Genomic DNA, 26,602 nt, shown 5'->3' with positions numbered 1-26,602 from the left:
CCAGGCAGCACAAAAATATTGGACCAATAACGGACAAATATCGGTGAAAGTTTTAGGAAATAACGGTCCAATAATGATTTGCACCCCGGCTCCAGATCGGTCCAATAACTTGAACCGATCACGGGGAAAGTTTTGAGACCGATATCGCCAACCGTTTCGTGACCGATGTCGTCAACCGTTTTTCGGCCGCCTTTCGAAACCGTTTTACAGCCGTCTTTCAAAATGTTTTGTGGCCGTTATCGTTGAACCATTTTCGGATTTAAATTTCTTGAAATACGTAAGAATGCGAATGACGTACTACGACATCAAATGTGAAACTCTTTATTTTCAATGGAAACGGATGCTCCATTTTAGAGAAAATCGGAGATGTCCGACCATCTTCAACTTGGACAAGGGGTATGGGAGCACTGCAAAAAAATTTCACTCAATTTTATGGGTAAAAGTTGCGGGTTCCATAGTGCCAGCATGGTTTCCCGTAATCTAGAAACCGAACAGTCTGTTAAAAACAAGGCATATAATTTTGTAAAATGACGGAACGTCTATATTCCGCTTAACAGACAGTTATCCGTTTTCCCATTTTATTGGTAAAAGTTGCTGGTTTTATATTGCCGGCAAGATTTCCCGTAATCTAGAAACTGGACAGTCTGTAAAAACAAGGCATATAATTTCGTAAAATGACAGAATGTCTGTAGCTCACTACGGAGGGCTATCCGTAGGAATTGTGAAAGCTGTCGGCACTAAATAATGAAGCACTATACCTTTCGGCCTTAGATAAGGCCAAAGTTACGAGCCATCCGTACCACCCGCACCTCATACATCAGGCGACTCCCCTGGAAGGGCTATACCATTGCCAGGGGTGTCACCTGACGTATAGGAGGTGCAGGATTGTTGCGGATGGCTCGTAGCTATGGGCTTCAAGAAGACGGAAAGGTCTAGTGCTCCGTTATTTAGTGCAAACAGCTTCCATGTTCAAGCAAGCCGAAGTCACATGAGACTTTTGAGGTATGGATTGGTATGGAGAGTTCATAGACTCTGTCATGCAATATACTAAGTTGTATAATTTTTTATCCTTACACAAAACAACAAGAGTTCAACAAGAAAATAGCACACAATCTCTACTACTCATATCCAGGATTTTGTTTGTGTGAGATCAGCTGTTCGTAGAGATGACAGCTGAACAAACGAACCAATTAAGAAGTTTTGCCACAATGCCTTTATTGGAAGAAGGCATGCCTCGCTTTAAGTTGGGAGAAATTTTACATTACAGTTGTCCTTGCGCTCGCCATCTAGATGCCCCTCCATGCTTGTGCTTATAGTTCTCCTTCAATTGGAGACCTCTTGGATATCTTCATGGTGCATATAAGAGCAGCCTGAAATAAAGAGCAGAAGAGGATTCGAAATCAATACACAATAACAACAAGCTGTATATGACATACATGGTTAACATCAGCAAGCAACGTGTTTACTACCTAGCCCAGCTCCCCACCTTTCTACTGCACATGATATATAAAACAAACCTCCCATAAATTGGACCAAAGTAAAAATTTGCACTGATTTGAATACCCAACACAACAAGTGCTTGAGAAATAAAACTAGCAAATTAAAATTTGCATAACCATTCAGTGATATTAAGCACAATCAAGTGAGCCATATCTCCTTTAGAGTATACAGTAGGCTCGCGATAATTCAAACTCGGAGATTTAATAACTCTGGTTAAGTCAAACAAATTTCAAAACTTGGGCTGTCCCGCTACGTTTTCAATGTATTCATTAGCCGCTTAATTTGAACGAAGTTTTCGTGTAATTCATACTTTTGTTCTCGCGGCCCCGTTGAGCTCACTTCTTTCCGAGCACCGGTGCACTGCGGAGAAGCAGCACCTGTGAAGCTTGCTTTCACAGGCTTTGTTTTCCTGTGGTGCACTGGTGCTCAGTAAAAAGCACACTCTACAGGGCTAAAGCAGAGCAGAGCCGTACATATAGATCTTGGTATATGAAAGGAGCAAGCAGAGCCAAGGCCTGCATCAGACGCAGATAGAGGGTTCGACAATCTCTCTTGGCCAACCAGAAGCTGAAAATAATCCCCTAGCTATGGTAGCGAGAAACGGTTTTGATAAGTCCATTGGAGTTAAATTTAGTAACTCTCCATGGTTGAAAATATGGTGCACGGACTGTTTCGATTATGGTTATGCAAGTAGACGTAGGAAACTAATGTTCCGCTTGATTTCTGTTTTGCTCAAATGGAGTCTGACCGCTCCGACGCCTGGTGTACGGATTACGTCAATCGTTCAGCTGGTTGGGCACGATTTTTATATTTTCTTTATCTTCCACCGTGATTTTGCATGACCACGGTCAAAACATCAGTGCACCCCAGTCACCGAGAGTTACTCCAACGAGCTCATTAATTTTGTTTCTCACAACCACTGCCAGGATATTATGCGCGGCTGCTGGTTAGCCACATACGAATTTGTGAAAATGCTCTGGAACATGCCCAGCCTACCTTAAGCGAAAGGCGCCTCGTCATTTGCCTTCTATACATCCAAATGAATGGTTAAACTATCTTTATATACGTCTCTGAAGCAGAGGACACATGAGCGGCAAAAACGGGCGCCGCTCGGCAGTTTCCATATCAATTTGCAAGGATGCTGTGATGTGGCGGCATGGCTTTATATCGCAGTGTTCACGCAAGTTGCTATAGAAACTGCAGCACAATGCCCGTTTCCATTACTCATGGGTCCCTGCTTAACAGTCCCTAATAGACAACTTTTTTTCTGGTTGAACAAACTTAATTTTGTTTTGATGTGTCATGTGCTGTCTAAACAGTCCCTGATAAACAACAGTTTTGAGGGTTGAATAAACTTGTGTCATAAATTTTACCAATGTTTCATGAATGGCATACCAGCTTATGATTAATGCGCCTGTGCAGAGGAAATCATGAAATATCTGTTTTGTATGTGTAGCCATCCATATAGAAAATCACAATTTATCTTGCAACATATTTAGATGAACTTCTGATAATTTGAGCTTTTGATAATTCATGCAAACTTCGTGGCTTCCTGGAGTTTGAAATAATGAAAGTCTACTGTATGACACATTCAAATTAATGGTTTAGCTGCTTGGGCTTAATTGTATCTGAACCTTTTCATCGGCAGTGCATCAAATGTAAAATAGTACAGCAATGCATAGGCTCTTGTTTGTGCACAGGCACAGGCTTGTGCAAATAAGTCAAACTAGCATTAAAGGGAGCTTGAAGCACCTTGTAAGAAATCTGAGTTGGGAGCAGACTTACATAGCATTTTGGCTCGTTAATTCAGTAATCGCACTAAACTTAGGCAAAAGTCAAAGTAAACTTGCATTTATTTTGAATATGTGCAGCAATTATAGCAGGGCATGCACTGAGCCTTTCTTCCACTTGTAACCTGTCCAAAGCTTCGTGACATCATCGTTGGCATCCCCAAGTCAGCCTATTGGCAAGCAAGGGTTGTCGGACCCTGCTAATGACGTCACCTTTGGTAGTCTTTATCACCGTTCTTTCGCTCTGCTTTGCTCGGTGTGCCGCAATGAGCGGGGCAACGCCGACATTTTAATTAACGACTACGACGCTGCTACTAGCAAGATTAACAGAAAACTTTGACTTGACTTGGGATCTCTTTGGCTGGGTCTTTGGTGGCTCATGGACTGGGAAGCGCAGTTTGTGGATAAGCGTCCCAGCGTGTCCCTACTTGGCAACTTGTGCCGCTCAGCATATCCAGTTCAATTCTAGCAGCCAAACACGGTATCCTGGCAACAGCAGTTAGACCAAGGCGTAATTCAAAGGTAGTCTAGATTGTGTTTACCGTTTATAAATGTCCAGGCACGCCTGTCAATTAGCCCATCCAGAGGCTTTTGGAGATGGTCACGAGAGCCAGCAGGTTGTCTTGGGCAGCTCACTGTCAGCCACTCTGTCCCTCTGTGCACAGTGCCACCTTCATGAGCTCCCACTGAAGAAAAGAAACAATTTGAAAATTGTAATGACTGCAATGAGAACCAATCAGAACATCACAGCAGCAGATGCTACAGCATGGTGTCTGGAATGCACCTCTGCGTTCTAGCATTCTATACCACCCACTCATTAAAGGTGGTCTCTAAGCGACAGCATTAAATGACGCCACAGTAGCCGGCATGTCCTGCTGTCGGATGAGACAAGCCTGGAGGTTGGTTGTACAACTTCTGGCAAAAAATATGAGCTAAAGGCAAACTTCATTGCTCTCGCAACATCCAAAATCCTGGCTGCTAAAGCTTCTGTGGACTGTCAAGCTGAGGGATATTCTCTTCCCCGCAGCAAAAACTACCTGAATAGCCATGATGTTCACAGCCTGTAAAAAAATCCCATGGAAAGTCCATTCAGGAGCAAATGGGTAGCTCTAGAGACAACCTGTCACACTATGAAACCATTCCACAAATCTGCCATAAGCAGCACTGCTATAAGCAGCACTGCCATAAGCAGCACTGCCATAAGCAGCACTGCCATAAGCAGCACTGCCATAAGCAGCAGCACTTCATTTAGAGTACAGAAGTTTGTGTTTTTCATACATTTCGATATTAAATGGTATATCTGGATTCTCCCAAGACTATAGTTTCCAAGCAGCTGGCTGAGTTCCTGAGTAGGAAGGTTTATGTGTCACACCACACGTGTCTTTTGCTGACATTCAGACAAAGGAAGGCTGAATATCCCTGATCGATGGTGATTAGGGTGGAAATATTCAGGCTTTTGCAATCGACAACTTCCTCAACATTACCATTTTTCCAGTTCATAAACACCCTGCACGAGGTTGAGTTGGGTACCAATGGTCATTAACAACTGCATGATTGACCTGCACACATATGTGGTAACTACTGGGTGTATCAAGGAGTGGCCAGGCTCTTTAAATTGACCGGAAAATTCGGTTTCTTAACCTATTGCGCTATGGCTTGTGAACCGCTGCCCACAGATGGTGCACTTTTTTGTAAAATTTGCAAAGAGAAAACTTACTTGAGGAAAAAGTAAAGAAAGAAAAAGGCTTAGCTCCTATGGAAATGCGGCGAAGGCAAAGGTTTTCAAACAATACGGCACCATTTCGCACGGGAGACAAGAGATGGCGCAAGCGGCCACAATGCCAACTGCGCCAACGAACGAGCATACGGCACCGAAAGCTGGCGTCTCTAGCAGACAATTTTTTCAACTCAAAAGTAGAGTGCATTCCGCAGGCGGCGACAGTCGCAGAAACAAAAACAGGCGCGGTAATAACAAGAAACTGCAAAGCAGATGACATCGGTACTCCGAAAAAAACAGTCAAAATATCCCGACAAACCACTTTTCTAATCGATTATGTGTCCATTCAATATGTTTCATCAGTAAGGATAATAAAATAACGCATTGGCAACTGACATCAAAAAAGCTCGTGCCACTTTTGAGTCGAAAAGACTGCCTGCTAAAGACGCCAGCTTTCGGCGCCGTATGCTCGTACGTTGGCGCAGTTGGCGTCATGACCCCTTGCGCCATCTTTTGTCTCTCTAGTGAAACGGCGCCATATTGTTTGAAGAGTTTTGGCTTCGTCGCATTTCCATAGGAGCTAAGCCTTTTTCTTTCTTTACTTTTTCCTCAGATAAGTTCGCTCTTTGCAAATTTTACAAAAAAAAAAGCACCATCCTTAAGCAACGCTGCACAAAGTCGTAGTGCGATAGGTTAAGAAACCGAATTTTGCAGTCGATTTAAATAGCCTGGCCGCTCCTTGATACACCCAATATACAACAGCCAAATTCATCCTACTGGTCAAAGTGTTGGCTTACGTCCAAAAAACATGGAACATTGGCAGGTACCTATAGTCGGTGACAGGTCAAGAATTAAGTGAAAGCTCCGCCCACCTCTTTCCCCTTTCGCAGAGCAAACGCTGGAAAGGAGGGCGAGGCGCCCTCCTTTCCAGGGTTCAGTCTGCTATAATGGAAAAAGGTGGGAGCAGCTTCCACTTCCTTATTGACGTGTCACCGACTATAGAATGTGAGCAACCAATGTGGCTTTTATCTTATTCTGGGCTCGCTTTTGTTTTTGAATGTGTTTACCTGTGTGCCTGCATTTTTTTTTGGTACATGTGCACGGGCGTATTTCTACCTTCACGACTGACTACATACCTCCCCTCCCCTCACCCCCCCCCCCCCCTGTAATATTGCCTTCGGGCAGTGAAGGGTAATCCGAAAGTAAAGAGATGTGAATGGGCCTGCCATGCTCGGCAATCCCAATTCAACTCCCTCAACTGCAATCCTCGTACAAAAAAGATGCACTCTAGCAACTGCGTGGTTGACATGCCAAAACTCAAACCGAGACTAAGAGAAGTTCAGAACTACGTGGTGCACTATCACAGAGCCATTCGCACCTGCCTGCCCACCCCCCCCCCCTAGCTTTCTTTTTATTGCCACAGAAAGTGGTGTACAAGATAAGATGGGTTGCTCTTTTGTTCTAACTCAGAAGAGTAAATTGAAGGCATTAGTAACAGCCAATGCTAATCAAACACTTTTCAGAATGTTTCTTTGTAAAAAAAAGAAAAAAAAAAGGTCATGCTTTGTTTTTTTGTGTTTGCATAAGTAACTAGCTCCGCAAATGCAGCTATTCGTAATTCCGTGCGCAGACCAAGCAAGGGACCATGAACACTTACCAACTATCGTACCTACCAAGTGCTCAACCCCCAGCTCTCTATGATTATCTCCAATTTAGAGTGGGCGTTTGTTCGGTATTTTACAGTTTGTAATGTTGTTTGTTTTGAAAATCAAAATGTGAGATAAATCCAGCAGGGCACTGTGGAAGCAGTGCAAGGGCCCTGTTTCACCTTTTACAAAGCATCCTGTCTCCAATGGCAGTAGAGGAACGGGGGAGGGCTGATGCGCCTGCAGGCCCTTGCCGCGTTAATAGCTGCCATCCGGACTGGCAGCTCATCGGCAGCTTCTAGTCACCTGCAGTTTTTTCGTCATCATACAGACTTCCTGCAACATCATGAATAAGACTCAGACTGACATTCTGAAACAAAAAAAACAACAGAACTTGCTTCACGGATCACCAAAAAACAAGTGCAACATGACGCTTCTCTTGTCGTCGACAGTGCAAAGACCATGACGACACCACCATTAAACTCAACCAAATAAGAAAAATTAACTTCTGCATGAAGTAATTGTATTAAGAACAGTGTGCATGTGGAGCTTAGAAACCTACTGGTGCCTTAAAAGATCCCGGGAACTTCAAAACAAATTAAACACCACCTAGAAATAGCACAGCTCGCTTGATAGGCACATGCATAGCAATCAACAAGCCTTTTGACGTGTTCTGTAGTGCTGGGATAGAAATCAAGAATCAACACCGGAGATGTTGTCAAAATACTTTGGGGTAGTACAATGCGCAAGTTTATCCTGAAGCTACTGTTGATTACATTCACCTAAGGTGTTAAAGCTGGTTCACACTGTTGCAACCGACTATGACCAAGTTGAACAAAACAGGGTGTTAAGTTGCTTACGAATAACATTGCTGCTGCGCAGCACGATCATAAGCTGTCACAAGAGGCTTGAAGACCGGTTTTGTCAGACTCAGTCCTAGCGGGTAGCAACAGTGTGGACCAGCCTTTTAGACTAAAATTGTGCCCAGCACTGGGTTTTGGACATGGTTCCAAAAATGCTTTAAGAGACTCCCTTCAACTTTAACAGAACCTCAAGTATTTAAAAGTTGAAGTAGGAAGCCTTCACATTCAAAGCTGGATCTCCTTGATTTGAATGTGTCTCCACTGTACAAGTGAGAGTGCCTGGCAGGTGTGGGAGTTGGCTTGTGGCTGTCCCTATTCGCACACCGAGTGTGGATAGTGGTGGATTCTAATCCGCACTCAGAGTGTGAATAATTTTGTATTCTTATCCGCACTCAAAGTGTGTGAGTAGACTCTAGTGTGAGTGCGGATTGCGTGCGGAGGCGCGGACGCTGTACGGGGGTACTAGGAGATTAGGGTACGAAGGCATTGGCACGAAGCCGTCGAGTGTGTTGGATTTTATTTATCTGCACTTCGCGTGCGGTGCGATTTTGTCGCGCTATGAACAGAGTGGTTTAGAAGTTCTCAACTTTGTGTTGTGAATGACACTGGCTTTGAGCCTCGACGAGTTTATAAAAATATTGGTGGTTCTGGTTTCAGAATTATAATAATTTCAAGCAAATGTTTTTGCTTCTATTAAAACAAAATTAATTAGCATTGGGTGGTGCACTTCAGATTAAGCGGTACTCACGCCACGGGGATCGGACACAGGCGATCAATGTATGTGTATGTATTTGTCGCAGGGGGAGGGAGGGGTTAGGGGAAAGGGGTGGGTATCTTGTAACCACTCCAAAACTTAGAGAATCCCAAACACATCACCCCACCCCCCCCCCCCCGTCCCCCCAAAAAAAAGGATAGAAAAGAAGTTCTGGCGATAAATTTTTTTGTAGGGTTAAATATTTTTATTGACGAAAGAAAAAAAAGAAACTAGAGCAGCGTGCAATTTCTGACGTGTATTATCTTGTGCTTAGGTGATGGGGGCAGTGGCATAGGAAAAGGGGGGGGGGGGCTGCAGGAAAATCAGTCATTTCCAGTAAACAATATTATTAAAACAAAGAACCCCCCTCTCCTATGCCACTGCCCCATGACCTCAGCACGAGACTATACATGTCTTCTGAACATTTTCAACACTACTAGATGAGGGAATGCTTGAAAAGTCCCTGGCATGGGCGTACCAACCGGGGGGGCAAGGAATGTGTTTTGCAGCCGCCCCCCCCCCCCCCTTAAACAGCCGCCATTGGGCAGGGCAAACACTGGCCGGCGGCGCCGAAGGGATACCAAGGGCACCGCCACCCCGGCTCGGGGGGGGGGGGGGGGGGGGGGGGGTCGTTTGCCCCCTCACTCAAAAACAAGTTAGTACGCCACTGGTCCCCAGCCATTTGTTACTGCAGATTTTTTTTTTTAATAGAATGATGTGCACGTTGGTAAGTAGACGATAGATGTCATGGCTGTTTTGGGTGCGGCAGCAGCGGAAGGTTTGAACATCTGTGTGTGTGTGTGCGTGGGGGGGGGGGGGGGGAGAAGCAATTGCATCTTGAAAATTGTTTGCTTGCCGCCCCCCTCCCCCTTCCTACATTACTGCCCCCACCAGCTAAGCACCACAGAATGTTAATGTGCTGACCATGGCAAAGCTTCCGTTTTCGGAGTGCGAAAAGGGACAGCCGTGCGAGTTTTCATTGCGAGCTGTTCACTACACAAGCGAGAACACCTGCCAGGTGTGCGATTTTTACACTGCAACTTTCTTGAGCATTTTAATCAAATCGTATAACCTATATCCTGTAAACCCTGATATGGGGAATGCTAAAAAAATGAACGAACATCTCAGGGTTTACAAGATGTCGAATAATTACCAGCTCGTCTGCACTCTATCACAGCTTACATATAACCTCCTTCCTCAGCCATGTAAAGTATGTGTGGACCCCCGGGTTCTAGAAGTCACGAATATGACCGGGGTAAACTAAAACGCCATTAAGGCAAACAATGATAATCTTCATTAGCTACAGTAGTAGTACTCTGGGTGGCTCGCAAGGCTAGACTAGACATATATGCAGGGCCCGTAAGGGAGAAAACAACGGAAGTGACGAGCTTAACAGGGTCCTGTCAACACTTTTGAGCAACTCTAGGCCCGCGCGCCTGAACACCGACGACACGCAGAGCAGGCCGGCGCGGGGCACACGCCGTACGCGAGCGCTACGACGACGCCCAGCTTGGAGCGTGTTCTAACAACCCGCTGAAACCCGCTAAACGCCAGCACCCCAACCGCGCCATCCCGCTGGACGCAGCTCAAAAAGCCAGCGCGCGCTGACCGAGATACGCTGTCGCAAGCGTGAGAAAGGACGAGACGACACGTCAAAGTAAAAACCATCCAATTCTTCACGCGTGTCGCCGTCCCGAACACATTCAAGGCGTTCGTTCTAAGATCCGTATTCAAGAGTTTGACAACACAACTCAGTTTAGCGCGCCTGGCACTTACAGCGTGTCCGAAGGGCTCGCCGATAGCAACGCGAACTTTCGAAACAATCTGATCAGCGGCTCTGCAGTGCTCCGGTATCGCAGAATATTCACGGGATTCTCAAGATAGCGGCTAGGACTTACGCAAGGCTTGAACGAACAGCCTCCACAAGCGATACCGATCGTTTCCCGAAGGCAGCCAGCATCCCTCAGAACTGCGACGCGACACGAAATCGCGGAGACCGCTCAAGCGTCGAAAAAAGTTAAATATCATCCGAATTACGGTGGCAACGTAAGCTACGGTGCTCGGAAGGTCATCCAGCACATGTAGATGATACTCTTCGGGCATGCATTATGAATATGAAATCGAGAAAACTTACCTAAACAATCATTTGACCCACGCACGTTGAAGTGGTTGAACGTTCAAACAGGCCTTTGTCTGCACGGACGGGACGGAAAAGAATCCAGACTCCAGAAGCTGTTTGTGGCTTTGGGTTAGACTTTGGATTGGCTGTGGCTTTGGATCGGACAAGGATACGACTGCGGCATATAGTTTCGGTTTCGACCCAACTCTACTGCAGTTTATATTTAGGTGGCCGGTGTCGCTACCGTGGCCAGCCATTACTGGAGTTATCTTGTTCTCTACGCAGTTTGAAGTCAATATTTTGGCGAGCAGACGTAATGTTCCAGCTTCTTCTCCTCCTTTGTTTGCTGACTGAAATCTACGTCAACTTATGTGCAAAAAAGAAAAAAAAATAAAGGAACAGGGTGTTCGACATCTTAATTTAACTTGATTTTTTTATATGTGAGGATATGCAATATCTTAATTAATTATTGGATATTTGTTTTGAGTTTTTATGTTTTGCTTAAAAATTATTTGTATTTCTATTTTTTTTTTTTTTTAAGCTTTGGTCGAGTTGCGGGGCTCAGTAACAGCGGGTTATTTTGAGATAGGAAGCGGGGGGAGCTGTCAGGGGCGAGCCCTCTTCCTCCTGCTTCTTTTTCATCCTTGTCCCTCCTCCTCCTCCCTCCTCCCCCTTCTCCTCCTCCTCCCTCTCGCTTGGTGCGTTGTGGGAGACGTCCCATAATCCAACACGCGCGGCACCGCGGTGCATTATGGCACGTTTCCCATAATGCACCGCGCGGTTACTCCGACGGCGACGCGTCACGCCGACGCGTTACGGCTACCGTTACGGTCGCCGTCGGCGTAACGCTTTTTCGTTACGCGACGCAAAGGCGTGACGAAAAAGCGTTACGTGACGCTGACGTGTCACGAAAAAGCGCTACGCCGACGTATCACGAAAAAGCGTTATGCCGACGCGCTACACGACGCTGAGGTGTCACAAACAAGCGTTACGCCGACGCGTCACAAAAACGTGTTACGCGACGCCGAGGCGTCACGAAGAAGCATCACGCCGACGCGTCACGAAAAAGCGTTATGCGGACGCCTTACGCGACGCCAAGGTGTTACGAAAAAGCGTTACGCGACGCCGAGGCCGAGGCGTCCCAAAAAAACGTTATGACGATGCGTTCCACGAGGCCTCGGCGTCAGCGTAACGCTTTTTCGTGACGCCTTGGCGTCGCGTAACGCGCAGACGTAACGCTTTTTCATGACGCCTCGGCGTCGCGTAACGCGTAGGCGTAACGCTTTTTCGTGGCACCTCGGCGTCGCGTAACGCGTAGGCGTAACGCTTTTTCGTGACGCCTCGGCGTCGCGTAACGTGTCCACGTAACGCTTTTTCGTGACGCGTCCGCGTCGCGTAAGACTTTTTCGTGACGCGTCACGTAACGCGTTGGCGTCGCGTAACACTTTTTCGTGACGCGTTACGTAACACGTCGGCGTATTGCTTTTTTGTGGCGCGTCACGAAAATGTGTTACGCCGACGCTTTACTGTTACGCCGACGGCAACGCCGCTCAAGCCAGAAACGGACGCCTAAGAGCAGCGCTCGAAGATGAAAGAAACATCAATCAATTCAGGTTTTAAAGTCTGATGGTTAAGGTTTTATAGGCAAAAATGCTTATGTGTCTAAATCTTCCTAGTACATATGGAAGAATCCCGGCGATGTTGCCGCGACTTGGCTGGTGCAGTGCCGTCATTCGGTGGTTGCAAAACAGAGCCCGATATAGAACTTCATATATTTTCAGCAATATATTTTGGAAGCTGGCAGAAACGGAAAATGTTGCCGTCATGTGGCCGTCATGTAGCCGGGATGCAGCAATATCTTTTTGAAGCTGGCAGAAACGGCCAATGTTGCCGTCATATAGCCAGGATGCAGCAATATCTTTTGGAAGCTGGCAGAAACGGCCAATGTTGCCGACATGTAGCCGGGATGCAGCAATATCTTTTGTAAGCTGGCAGAAACGGCCAATGTTGCCGTCATGTAGCCGGGATGCCGCAATATTTGTTGGACACTGGCAGAAACGGCCAATGTTGCCGTCATGTAGCCAGTTTAGTGCCGGCATCATGAATGCTGGCTCTAGACTGGTCAAGCTGGGCCCATATGGGGCCACCTTAACCATGCTGAGACCAATGTCGGCACAATATCTTGTGCTGCCTGGGATAATTCAACATTCCCATCCATATTCAGCACAATGGGTGTACAGCAGAAAATATAGCAATGGTAGTACAGGGCCTGTGGGAAATTACAGCAAGAACAGGCAGCTAAGGTCAAACCACCTAACAGTGTTAGGTAATAAAAATATACAAAAAATCTTTTACCAAAGTAATCACACAAAATTTGGTCAATATAAAAGGCACATTGATTAAAACGTTAATATATCGGATATGTTCGGCATATACTCCACGCACGCACCTATCAAAGATCACTTTGCTACAGAACGTCCCCATCCCGTATATAAAAAAAAAACTATGTCCTGCATTATAAAGTTGCAAAAAAGCCAGAAATATAATCGGCATGCAAACTGCACAACCCAATTAAAAATCATTCATTCATAAGCGCCTGAAGCACCATACCATACTAAGCTTTGAACTTCTCGAGAGTTGAGCGCCAGCAACAGAAGAATGAAACCGAACTTTTTCCAAGTTTCGATTAATAAAGCGCACATGCCAGCACAACCGCACCCTGCAAAACATCTTCAAAAACCTCTGCTGACACTCCTCGGAGCATAAATGCAAAAAACCAATACGCTACAGATTGTGATACAAAACATCACAAACATTGCGCAAGTGTGCTACGCTTTCTATAACACACATAAAGTGAGATTCCAGGCTCTGAACGTAAGTGAAAGTAGCCTCCAAAGGCACAGTTAAGTTGCCGAACATCTTTCTTGGAATATGAAAGGCTTTAAGCATTGTAAAATACTGGTGGGGCCAGTTCAAGTTGTCAGACCCTTCCCTCAGTGACCCAGAACAGAAGCAATTCTGTGAACTTTTTTCCAGGAACAGCTTGATTAGAAATCCTGCAACATAGTAGGTGGCAGAGTCGTCTATTATGTTAGAGTCTTTACTTGATGCAAGTTCCTAAATATCGTCCAATGGAGGGAAGGCGTCCACGGGGGCACATTCCACGGCAACAGCGATTGAGGTTGTCTCTAGTGAAAACGGGGACATCTCCTGAAGGAGGTTAGTGTTGTCATCTTCAACGTTTCTCTTTTCCTAGAGTTTTAGGGGCTTCCTAATCCCAATGTTCTTCAATCCACAAGTAAACTGATACACATTAGGATTGGTGTTGCAGCCGTGTTGTTGCTTCATCTGCCCGAAAATATTTCCGAGGGCATCTTGCAGCAGTCGCCGTGTCAATAGAAGGCTGAAGTTATATTTCTCAGAAATATCCTCCCAGAGCATGAGAACGGCCCTGATAGTAACCTGCCACCCAGTTACTGTTTGTGGCTGCCGTCTACCCTCAAACTTCCAGGCTGCCACCCATGGAAGTTGGTTGCAAAGGAAATCAACGATTTCAGTGTCGCCCTTTCTAATCGCATAGCGTAACTTTTGTTCAGATTTTTTTGGTCTCGAGCTGTTAAGGCAGTCAAAAAGTTTGTCCATGCGGTCAGAAAAGTATGCCGTGGACATGGCCTCCTCAGGGAGCTGTCTGGCATACACAACAGCTAAAAGTGCAACGCATACTGATAAACTGAGGATCTGAGTCGCACGTTTTACCTTCATGTTTGAAAGGTTTCTGGTAAATATGCCGGTCTGTCAGTTTCGGGGCTAATCGTATTCGCATCTCGTGCGTGGAGTGGTAAAGTTGCACAATGTAGTTCCAGCCTACAGTTTCACTCCCGATGTGAAGCTTGTGGGCTTGCAGGTTGTTACGGTTGGTCTTTATCAGGTGCGGGACATCAAAAATAAGTTAGACACTTTCATTTCTTACTTTGAAGAAAGGCTGCTCAACAGACACTCCAAGTTGATGCGCCAAACTTACGTTGGAGGCACCCTGGTCACAAACCACTGCTTTGATAGTAATGCCAATGTCCTTCAGCTGCTCAATAAATGACATAAGCAGGTTACGAGTTACAGAGGATGGTGTTGACGTATGCCCAATAGTATATGCTACAGGTTGCAGCCAGCTACTAGAAACTCCAGAGAGGAGGAAAACCTGGGCTCTGTCAGCAATACTGGAAGTTCGCTCAACACCATCATCTGCAAATCCGAGGACGACATCCTGCGCCACATCGTATGACAAGGTCTTTTTCAATATCATCTCGTCAAACACTAAGGAACAAATGCGGTCGCGTTCATTCCATGACTTTGTTTGTGACGCAATCGATGACATGATGCCTGGAATAGTACCTGGCGTCATTTTGACATTGGCGAGCCACCTTCGTAGTGAACGCCGAGATGGTAGCGTGAACACTGAAGACATAAATCGGTATGCCCGAAGTCCATAAAAATTCAGATGGAGCGCAAAATTCTTCAGCCACAGTGGAAATCGCTTCCCCTTGCCCTTCGACATATTCTTTATATGCGATGTAATGAGGTGAAATACCTCTTCAGAAACATGAGGTCGAATTATTTCCAGAGCTTGGGAAGCTGTCTGAGGCGTCTTCAGCTGCTGATTCCGCAATCTGTCGATCGTCTTACTGCAGCTGGAAATTCTCGCCTGGAGTCGCTTGATAACGTCCTCGGGCCTTTTCGTGAGCTTGCGGCAATCAGGTGCAGGATAGTTTGGACCAGCTATAAAAGTGGCAACAAGTCAGTGAGATTGAAAACAGTTGCAATAAGCGCGATACGATTTAACCAGTACAGGCACCACTAACCAGTAGCATACCAGGTAAGGTGTGGAGTGAAGCCTGAATTTTCTTCTTGTGCTTTACCATTTAAGCACTGTCAAAGCCAGTGAAACTTCTGACCACCAATTACGCTATTCCTTTACTAGTCATGTAAAATGTTCTGTACTAAATCTCTTCACGTAAAATCCTTGATAACCTTGCAAGTTCGAAAGGCTGAAATAGCATGAAAAACGCAAAACAGCCATGAAGAATTCTCTTGAAACCTCCGCTTGATATGTGTGTTCCAGTTTCCCACACCTCCCCAGTCATTAGTAATACAAATGGTTAGATTGGTATGCCACACACACGAAGCAAAGACCATAGCTTATAAAGAGACCTAGAATTCTTTAAACTGATCCTTCTGGGACAGATGGTATTATCCACTGGCTATAGAGGTTCACACAAATATGTTTCAAAAAGTGGCGAAAGCAAAATGGGACACTTACAGTGTTGACCTGGACCACAGTGGCCAGCGAAAAAACCAGACGAGCTGGTTGCCTGACTTGGGTCTGGAAAAGTGCGCATATTAGGTACAGGCTGGTGCTTTAAAATAACACAATATTACCGAGTGCAGCAGAGTGCATTACTGCGGAGCGGCATGGGAGTGGTGAATTCTGCAGACTGTCGGGCTCCGCCTGGTCTGGAAAGGTTTCATTATTAGACACAGAAGTGCACCATGACGAGATAACCTCTTACCAAGCACAGCACGGCTCGCTGCGACGGAGCAGCACTGGAGTGAAGGGCAGGATGAGCTGGTTGCCTGAGTGGGACCTGGAAGAATGGGCTTATTAGCCTACATAGAGAAGGTACTTATACCTTTGTGGATATGAGGGAAACACACTATTACAATAACCTATTGCAGATGCCCAGTTTATGGGAGGACGAACAGTAGGCACAGCTGATCGCACTAGGGTTGTTTGCTCTGTGTCCAGAAAATCTTTTGCAGTGAAGTGATCACTGCAGACGGCGCTAGGTGGCATAGAGTTGCGAAGCAGACTTTCCAAGAAGATCGTACCTCTTGGCATAGTCGAGCCAAGCTTTTTACCTAGAATATATATTGTTTTTCAATGTGTTAAATGTACAGTTTGGAACAAAATGTCAGATGCCAATCTGCAACACTCTCTGCGACATTTTGGCTCCGCTTGCAAGCGATGGGGACATATTTTTATTTGGCAGGTTTGCTTTGGATGTCTCAACGCACACAGAGAAATTTGGGTTCCTGCTCCAGATTAGTGCAAAAGTAGCTGAACTAAGAAATCATGGTTTTTGCGCGAGAGGACGAACACAAGGGAGTACAAAAAGCACAAGCGCGCTTTCGCTTGTTGTCCTCCTTTGTGTTTGTCCTTTCGCACAAAAAACATGATTTCTAAAGTTCACCAACTCGCCCAACAACAGGTCATTTTGTAGCTAATTAACAGCAGGTGCACATTCACATTTCTTTAGGAAAAGAGAGTATCACTAGAGAGCAATATTCACCCCACCATGAAGCAGCGCTTTTATAACTCAAATTTAGAGCCACATTGAAAAAACACAAAAATTCACCCCACCATGAGACAGCACCTTTATAACCCCAGTTTAGAGCCATATTAAAAACGATACATTCAAGCTATGTATAAGACAAATCAAGGGCTGCTTCTTTTCCTTAACGATTTTGTCTCATAAGATTGATTTGTCAGTCGTTATCTTCAAAGACAAAGTGGTAATTCAGTACTAAAATTAGTATAACTGACCTGAGATCGCTTAGCCCAAATCCCCACATTACAGTTAAGGCATCCAGTCAACTTTAGCACTTGATTTAAAAGCGCATTCTAGTAATTAATTGTATTGTGAAGAAAAATAAATGATTGGGATTTTTTATATCCTCAAGTATGCAAATGGTTCCAAGGAACTGTTGACAAGAAGGAGCTCACGCCAACCTACCTTGCGTCACGTGGGATTCGGAAAAGCTTTGTGCAGGGTTTCTCGTGCGTTTTATCGTTGTTTTTGCAATATCCGATACAGTAGTAGCTACCGTAGTAGCAACCAGAGGGCATCTGAGAAAAAAAAAATGTAAGATATAAACACAAATATTCGTAGCTCTGAGTACGATAGCGCAGCCCATGTAACAAAAATAACACACACGGGAAAAGCCGGCTGCTGTCTGAGGTTTATTTCGCAGCGTCTGTTGGACCTCTGAGCATGCAAATAACGGGTAAAACAAACGGACACGATACAGTTCGCTTTTTTTCTCTTGCCCTTGTCTGCACACGCTGTGTTTTTCTCGCGACGAATCAATAACAAAGAAATGAGCAAACGTCTTACGTTCTGAAGAAACCTGTTAGGCGCATACAATATCCACGTTGTGCTCACATTCTGCTCGCTGTGCTCACATGTGCTCAACACAAAACGCGTTGACAGGTGTCAGGCACCATGCAGTCACGCCGTCCACGCACGCGTCCGTCCGTCCGTCCGTCCCGCTCCAGCCACTCCAGCCGCGCATACGGACACGTAGAGGCAGACTGCACCGCTCGTACGCGGGCGCAGTCGGGCGTGGTACGGACGGGGACCAGAACGAGCTCCTTATGGACGAGGACGAGGCGGAACGCGCGGCGGCGCTTGATGTGACTCAACCCGAGCCGGCCGCCGAGGCGAGTGGTGGGGAGCCAGAGGAGGGAACGTCGACTCCAGACACTGGGACTCAACAACCGACGTCGCCGGAGGCAGTCGCCAAGGATGCGGACGCCGCTGGAGAGGGCGCTTCAGCGCACGGAGACAACAGCAGCTCCTCTGGGATGGAAGTCGAAGAGGCGACGTCAAAGCGCCGCTGTGACGATCTTCTCGCGGCATCGCAGGAGCGACGGCTAAGTCAGCTGGAAAAGCAGTGGAAAGTGAGCGGTTCTTCTGAGAAGAAGATGCTAGTCGCCAGCTTGCCACGGCCGTCGTCGCTTCCACGCGGCGATAAGCAGGCTCCTTGAGCACACTGGATGGGAACACACTGTTCCCATCCAGGATGGGAACACACTGGACCGGCCGTAGAACTAGAGTGGTAAGCGCCGTGCGCTCCGTCTGTGCCTATACACTAGACTATGGTTTCTTTAGAAAGGACACTCCGAATTGCTACCCTTAATATCCGAGGGCTCGCAGCCAGAAAGCGACAAAGCCAGCTGTATCTCCTTGTAACGGAGCAGGACCTAGACATAGTCGCTGTTCAGGAGACAAAAGTCGAGAGTGAGGACGGTACGGAGCGTATGGTGCGCCCTTTTACAACACGTTATGGCGTTTGCGTTAGTCACGCGATTGGGACGTCGGCGGGGTGTGTTCTTTTCGTTCGCCAGTGTTTAGGAGCAGTTATTCAAACTGTAACGACGTGTAAGTTGGGAAGGCTTGTGGTTTGTGATTTTTCTTTATCTGGTTTGGAATGGCGCGTTATTTCCATATACGCACCTACCAGAGTTGACGAGAGGCGTGTATTTTTTGAGAATATTCGGCAGTACTGTGACACCCAGCGACTCGTTATTTTGGTTGGCGATTTTAATTATGTGTGTTCAGCACACCATAAAACCAGCTCCTCTTCTCATAATGACGCGAGCACAGAGGTTTTGAGGGCCATAATAAATGATTTTGACCTAGAAGACGTTGGGGAATGTGTTAGTAACGGTCGGTGTGTTCAGTTTACCCACTTTCAAGGCACTAGCCACGCCCGCCTAGACAGAGTGTACGTCTCACTGGAATTAATTCCGTTATGTCGCGATTATTTTGTGAGTCCTGTCTCCTTCAGTGACCATTGTCTGGTTAAGTTTTGTATCGGTGGCAAAACTGAAAATAGGAAAATCTTTAAATGAGAATTATGGAAATTCAACAGTAAGCTATTGGAGGGTGTCGCTTTAATGGAGTTTTTCAAGCAAGCTGTAAAAAAGTTAAGTACAGGAAACAAATTTGAATGTGGAGCTAACTGGGAAATTTTTAAACAGCAATTAAAAATGAGGGCGTTAGAAAGAGCTGGTATAATTAAACACGAAGAAAGAAAGAACGAAACGTTATTGCGCTAGAACTTGCAGACGTTGGTCAAAGAGGAATGCAGAAATCCCGGAGTATTTAAAGATGACATTTATTCTTTGAAGGAAAAAATAGAGCTTCTAGATAAAAACCGTTATCGTGGGGCACTCGTGAGGGCGCGAGCCGCACGGTTGACTTTGGGGGAGGCTCCCACTAAGCGTGCACTGAGTATCGAGAAAAGCTACGCCCGGCGAAATGTGATAACCGAGATTGAACGTGACGGGACGATTACAAGCGAGAAAGCGGAAATCGAGCGTGCGTTTTTCGATTATTATAGTAAATTATTCGCATCTAGCGCGGTTGATCTCGATGGTTTAAAAAATGATTTCTTACATTTCATGCCGCGAATAAATAATGAGAAAAATGAGTTTTTAGAAGCCCGGATCACAGTCGAGGATGTGGTGCCCGCGATTGAAGCTGTGAACCCAGGAAAATCTCCTGGACCTGACGGGCTCAGCGCCGCATTATATAAAGCCTTGAATCATGAATTTTTTGTAGTTTTAGCTAATGTTTTTAATGAGGCTTTTGACCTTGGTGTTCTTTCTTCATCTTTTTTGTCGTCTCACACTATTTTGATCCCGAAAACAGAGGACACCGTAAAACTTCGGCGTGTTACATCTTACCGTCCCATAAGTTTAAAAATTGTGAATTACAAAATACTGATGAAGATATTGGCCAAAAGGCTACAGATAGTAATAACAGATATAGTTGGCCCTCACCAAACATGCGGGATAAAAGGGAGAACGATATTTACAAATATTCATACCGCGCGGAGTGTGTTGGAGTGTTGTGACGTCATGGACAGTGGCGTAGCAATGCTACAACTAGACCGAGAGAAGGCGTTCGATCGTGTACCACATGACGTTTTGCTGTCAGTTTTAGACCATGTTATTGTTGGCTCAGTTATTTGGGAAGGGGTGCGTATGGGGGGCCTATAGCGGATGTAGGACGAGCCTTATAGTAAATATTCCGTTGGAAGGCGTATCCATGTGCAACGTTCCGTTCGCCAGGGGTGCCCTTTGTCACCGCTGCTTTTTTGCATCTACATTGAATCACTATGTTTAAGTATCGTCAGAAACTACAGTGTTCGAGGGTTTAATTTTTTTTTCAACTGAGATACGTGTCTTAGCTTATGCTGACAATATTGCTGTGTTCTGTACGGATCACCAGAGCATAGTCCAAGTCGTAAACATAGACAAACGGTTTTGCTGCGTTAGCGGAAGTGCTGTGAACTGGGGATAAGTGCCTGGGTTTTCGGCATGGTGACTGGAATTTGACTCCAAGAGTGTTTGCTGACATTAAGTGGGAAATTACACCAACAAAGTATTTGGGCGTGCCCCTTGAGCGTTATCGGGATAGCGAGCATTATTGGCGTAATCAAGCGGTGGAGGTTAGAGATAAAGCAGAGAAATAGAGGGGTAGCGATTTTTCAATTTTCGCACATACCACCGTTTGCAATTTGTTTCTTGTGAGCAAGTTGTGTTACGTGCTTCAAGTCTTGCACTGTTCTCGAGCGAATGTGCAGAAGCTACATAGAGCATTAGCAGTGTTTATTTGGAGCTCTTCTTGGGAGCGTACGAACAGAATGAATCTTTTTCGGCGAGTCCGCGAAGGGGGACTAGGTCTGTCACATCTGTTTGTGCGTCAAGTAGTCAACCGTTTTTTTGTTTTTTTGCGACCTTAGCGATCCCTTTCTGCGCACGGTGTGCCAACCGAGATTTGGTCGGGTTATGCCCGAGTTGGTAGTTTCTTCAACTTATATGTCAGGTGGTATTCATGGTTACCTCAAGGAAGTGGTTGCATCATGCCGGTTTTTGTTAACTCGTTTTTCAATTGAATATTTGAGTACAGTAACCCGCGAACGATTGTATAAGGATGTTTGTGATGCTCTTTTTCCTGTTCCTTTGTATAGAGCTCTGTTCTGTGCAGGCCCAGGACCGGACGTCTTAAAACGCGTGAAGAGAATGTTAGTGTCGCCCGGTGTGAAGACCTTTTTCTTTAAACTAGACACCGGTGCCCTACCGGTCAAAACAAGGATGGAGGAGAAGGGACTGTTTGTTTCCTGGGGTGTACACTGTTGTCTTTGTCAGAAACCGGAGACGATCGAACATGTCTTCCTGGAGTGCTGGGATGGCGTCTTTCTGTGGGATGTCCTCCAGCGCACCTTGAAGAAACACTTCCCGCTAGACGAGCATGGGATCAGGTACCTGCCCGTAGAGACCGATGGAGACGTCCCGGTAGATTGCATTATGCTACTGGGCCTGCACAGCATCTGGAGGTGTCGGATGGTTGTGCGACATGCTGAACAGGATGCGCGTGAAGCTCGGGATTATTTCCGGGAAGGCCTTATCTCATTCGTTGAAACCTATAAGGCCCAGCAGAGTGTGCCTGAGTGGCTTCCGTGTATTGAAAGGTTAATTACAATGAGCAAATTTTAACTCCATCGTGCTGGCCAAAAGCAGGCTTGCATTTTAGCATTGTCTCACCTCGTTTGTGTGTTTCGAATTGTTTTTGCGTTTTTAACCTGTCAAAACTCGGCAATAAAAAAAAAAAAAAAAGGAGGAAGTGGCCGAGTGGGCTAACACGTCTCAGCTAGAAAGCTTGCGCTGGGAACCTCCTGGGTTCGATCCCCACTGCCCCGCCCGTAAGTTTGCGATTAGAGTGATTAAGTAAGCGTGTGTTTGTTTTGAATGAATTGTGTCGATTGTGTGCTAAAGGATTGAAATAAATGATGAATAACGGCTTCCTTTTTTGTAAACATTTGTGACCAGCGCCACCTGGATTACTCATTTCCAGTTTCATCTTATGCAATCTTGTGCGCAGCAAGGACGGGGACAAAAGAAGAGAACAGGACAATTTCAACTGAATTTTATTGAATACAGGTTCCGGTATTTATAGTCTCTCAACCGTCGTCACAATGACAACAAACAAAACGAAAAAAGCAAAGGAGAACGACCATCACAGAGTATAATTGAAAAATAACACTATCTCGTTCTCAGAAAAACAATTCCTTCTCCGATAACGCAATCGACGTCATAGCAACAGACGTGACTCCTAAATAATCAATGTGCTCGGCTTCCACGATTTCGCGTGTTACCGCTGACTGGCATTTCCCAATTTTTACGCGTAAATATTGGGAAATGAGCGGTCAGCGGTAACACGTGAAATCGTGGAAGCCGAGCACATTGATTATTCAGGAGTCACGTCTGTTGCTAACGTCGATTCCGTAATCGGAGAAGGAATTGTTTTTCTGAGAACGAGATAGTGTTCTTTTTCAATTATACTCAGTGATGGTAGTTTTCCTTTGCATTTGTCGTTTTGTTTGTTGTCGTTGAGACGATGGTTGAGAGACTATAAATACCGGAACACGTACTCAATAAAGTTCAGTTAAAAATTGCGTCTTGTTTTTGTCCTGTTCTCTTCTTTTTTTCATGTCGTTGCTGCGCGCAAGATTGTAAAAGATGTCAAACCAACTCGCCCAAACAACCACTCTTTTTGAATTCCAATTTAAATTTTTGTTGGGCCAACCACCTGGTGGTAAGTGGCAAAACTCGACACCTTTTGTTTCACCGGAAATCACGTGACTAGTTGCGTTTCCGGTCTTCCGTCGGTAGGTAGCGCTAGTTACTAGGTAGAGGTAGTAAAGTATATGGGTTCTACCTTGAGTCTACAAACAGTTACTAGCTTCTTGACCGAATAACCGTTACTAGTTTGACCGTTACTACCTAAGGTTACTAAGTACCTAGTAACATATGTGACAAGCGGTTACTAGCTCTTACCTAGTAAATAATACTAGCTTTTTTAAGACTGTTCCATAAAGGGCTTACAGTGATAAAAAAAAGAGAACGTGATGCCCCAACAAACAACCGTGCGTGCTACTGCCCCGCCGTCGTCTTCGTCTTCCTGACAGTACTCCCTCCGGCGAAAACGGCCGACCCGGCCGGTGAATAAACAGACAGAACACACTCACAATGACACATATAGCAGGACAAAGGACAGCTGCCGACAGCAGGAGTGGCGATGAAGGTGGAAACGTCGTTGGGGTTCGGTCTCTAGGATGGAAAAATCCGCAGCCTCGCAGATCCATGCATCTGCCACAGCTGCACGACGGCACGGTCCGGGCTGCAGGGGGACTCACGTCAACTGTCGGAACGTCAGGGGTTGAGGATTTGGGCCGGGGATGGTCGGTCGGCTTCGTCTTATTCGGCTCGTCATGTTGTCTGGGCGGGGGCCGGGCGACGGATCGAGCCATGGGCTGTTGATTGGTCTGCTGCTGCGGATGACTGCCACAACGAGGCGACGGCTGGCGCTTTTGGAGCGATGATCGCGACGGGTGCATAGTGGAGAAACTTCGTAATTTGTAGGCGAAAGGCGACGAAGAAGAATGTAAGGTCCGATGTATTTCTCAAGATGTTCTTCTGAGCGTCCTGGTATGCGTAGGTGCGTGGCCAGAAGAACTTTGTTTTTAGTTTCAAAACTGGAGACAAGATATAATATAGTAAATGTATGTACAGCCTATACGTGTTTCACGAATTGTGGACAACTTCGATAATGCGAAAACTTCGCATCGCACAAAAAAAGGCTTCTGCCATTTTGGTCCTAGGCCAGGTGCGTATCTAGAAAAAAGTATTAAAGTTTGGGATAATTAAGTTAATTTGTTTCGCCTAATTATTCTGTAATATTGAGTTTGAATGTACGGTTTAATTTGGAAACCTGCTGAGCATCTTTGAAAAACACTAAATAAAAAAATATCGAGTGCGATAGAGGGGATGCGCTGCATTTTACAGCTTCTTGAGAAACCGCACAACTTCGACGGGTTTTCAGTTTCGGTTTGCGATCGGAGCAATTGTCGGCACCGACGACACCCCGCCCCGTGGAGAAATAGTGCAACCTGCCCCTGATGCGTTGCGCGAGGTCAGCGAAGCTTTGTTGGTTGCCCTATTTCTCCACGGAGCGCGGTACCGTCGGTGCTAAGAAGCGCTCCAATTCCAAACTGAAACTTAAACACCCGTCGAAGTTTTTCTGTTCTTCAGAAAGCTGTAAAACAAAGCGCGTGCCTTCTGTCGCACGCCAATTTTCTTAATTAGTGTTTTTCAATGATGCTCAGCCAGTTTCCAAGTAAGCTCATGCCTTTAAACTATGTATTAAAAATAATTAAGCGAAAATGATTAACAACTTAATTATCCCGAACTTTAATAATTTTCCTAAATGGGCCCCTGGCCCAGGACCAAAAAGACAAAAGCCTTTCTTTTTGTTGCGACGCGTAGTTTTCGCACTATCGAATTCGTCCACTTTTCGTGAAACACCCTGTAGATATATATACATATATAAATATATATATATAGATAGATAGATAGATAGATATTGATATCGGGTATTTTTTTTAAGATTTAAAGATTTGTGTAAAAAATGCCGTGGAAGTCACACTTATGCAGTTTGTGCAGGTGAGTTATACTGCCAGGGGGACATTGTGTGGGTGGTTAATCTTTGCGATAAGTCTAATAATTATTTAAAATTCGCTAATCAACTTTTTGATTAATGAAAATAGACATATGGTTTCAAGTAGAAACTTACTGACCATCACTAAAAACCACTAACTTTAGTCGTTTTAGAACGACTTGAAGCTCGTGGGGAAGTCGGGGGCGCGCCAAATCACAACTCCTGATATAGACGCTAAGCTAGCAGAGGTGGAACAAGGGTGATAATATTAGCATCGGGTTCAGGAAGCGTTCATCAGGCAGCACGGCTGAACAGCTAGGTCCCCTGATTTTACCCAAACTTTTTATGTAATCACCGCGAGCAAAGGCCATACGAAGAGAAATTAGCACAAGGACACCAGGCGCGAGAACTGAGTAAAGGAACCTTCAAGCCCGGTTCCAAAGGACACCGGACCTTTACTCAATCTCCCATGGCCGAGCGGAGAGAAGTCTAAAACCCAACGTAAGAACAAGGAGTCGGCTACCGTTCTGCGGCATGTTGGCTACTTACGTCGTGACACCTCCAACAGGCATCGACAAGGAAGAAATCGCCACAAAACAGACTGGAAGGTCGTAGGTGCGCCAAACCAACGACTCGAAGACCACATATCAGTGATAATAGAACTCACAGACGGCACAGACCTCAGTAAATTACCACCTAATGCTATAGGACGAAGCATTGTACAAACGGCGGCACTCACCACGGCAGGAAAAAGGGACACCTAGGTGAAGGTGAGAGCCATCCCGAACCTCGTTGTGATAGACACGTACCGCACGAGCGCAGCAGAAAAATCCCCCCACCTACGTCAAATACTAGTCCTCTACAAGCAACACCCCATCCTCGCGTACAAAACCAGAGGAAATAACACAGTCAAAGGTGTTATACACGGCATCGGAATGTTCGTTCCAGACGAAGAAATTCAACACGAACTTGAGATCCAAGGAACCAAGGTCATACAAGCTCGGAGGGTAGGCTCATCCCACTCCGTACTAATCATCATGGAAGGAACCCACCTGCCTAGATTTCCTCTCTACAGCAGATTACTCATGAGGCTCTATCTCTACACCCCAAGGAGCATCTTCTGCAACAACTGTGCCACAATAGGTCACGGAGCAGATGTCTGCCCAGACATACTGCACTACCAGAGATGCTTACAATGCGTAACTAAACCTCCACCTGATCCGAACAAGATATCAGTGCACAACTGTAAAATCCAATGCCAAAACTCCCGCGGAGAACACCCGGCGGATTACCCACAATGTCTCTTACGCCAAGAGGCAGACAGAAACCGCAGAAAAGAAATGCGTACCTGAAGCTGGCACCAGCCAATTATACCTACAAAAAGTTAGGGCGCAAACAAGCAGGTGAAGGTTCAACATTTTAGGCAAAACCCCGAGACTGGTGGGAAAAAAGGACAACACAACACAAAGTTAAGACTTTGTGTTTTGTTGTTCTTTTTCCCCTCGATCTCGGGTTTTTTTCTAAAACAATTACGCCTCCACAAGTAGAAGTAACAAACGCAAGAAGTAAGCAGGACACTCGGAGAAAACCACAGTATAGCCACGACAGGAGCACCTCAAGCTCGCAATGGCCCAGGCTTCCGACACGCAACAGCTTCGCAATGCCAGGACAGTCCGGAAGATCAGGAAGAGGAGCGAAAACCCAAGAGAACAAAACAATGACCACCGAGACAAAGAAAAGCGAAACACCGGAACGAACGAAAGGCCACGGGACCCCTCCCGGTCAGACGAAGACGGAGGGTGAGTGAATCATCTTTGACCAGCCGCAAACAGAACCATTACCCAGCTTTCATTAACCCCCGCAGAGGACCC

At 45.8% G+C, this 26,602-nt stretch overlaps 1 pseudogene; it reads left to right on the top strand.

Moving 5' to 3' along the window:
* The first annotated feature begins 18,028 nt into the window (after nt 1-18,028).
* LOC115308868 lies at nt 18,029-26,083 on the top strand (annotated as a pseudogene).
* Nucleotides 26,084-26,602: the final 519 nt, after the last annotated feature.

This window comes from Ixodes scapularis, unplaced genomic scaffold (genome assembly GCF_016920785.2).
Source record: "Ixodes scapularis isolate PalLabHiFi unplaced genomic scaffold, ASM1692078v2 PGA_scaffold4__175_contigs__length_147842914, whole genome shotgun sequence".
NCBI lineage: Eukaryota > Metazoa > Arthropoda > Arachnida > Ixodida > Ixodidae > Ixodes > Ixodes scapularis.
The sequence above is the reverse complement of the archived record's forward strand: the minus strand, read 5'-3'. Positions and strand labels throughout refer to the sequence as shown.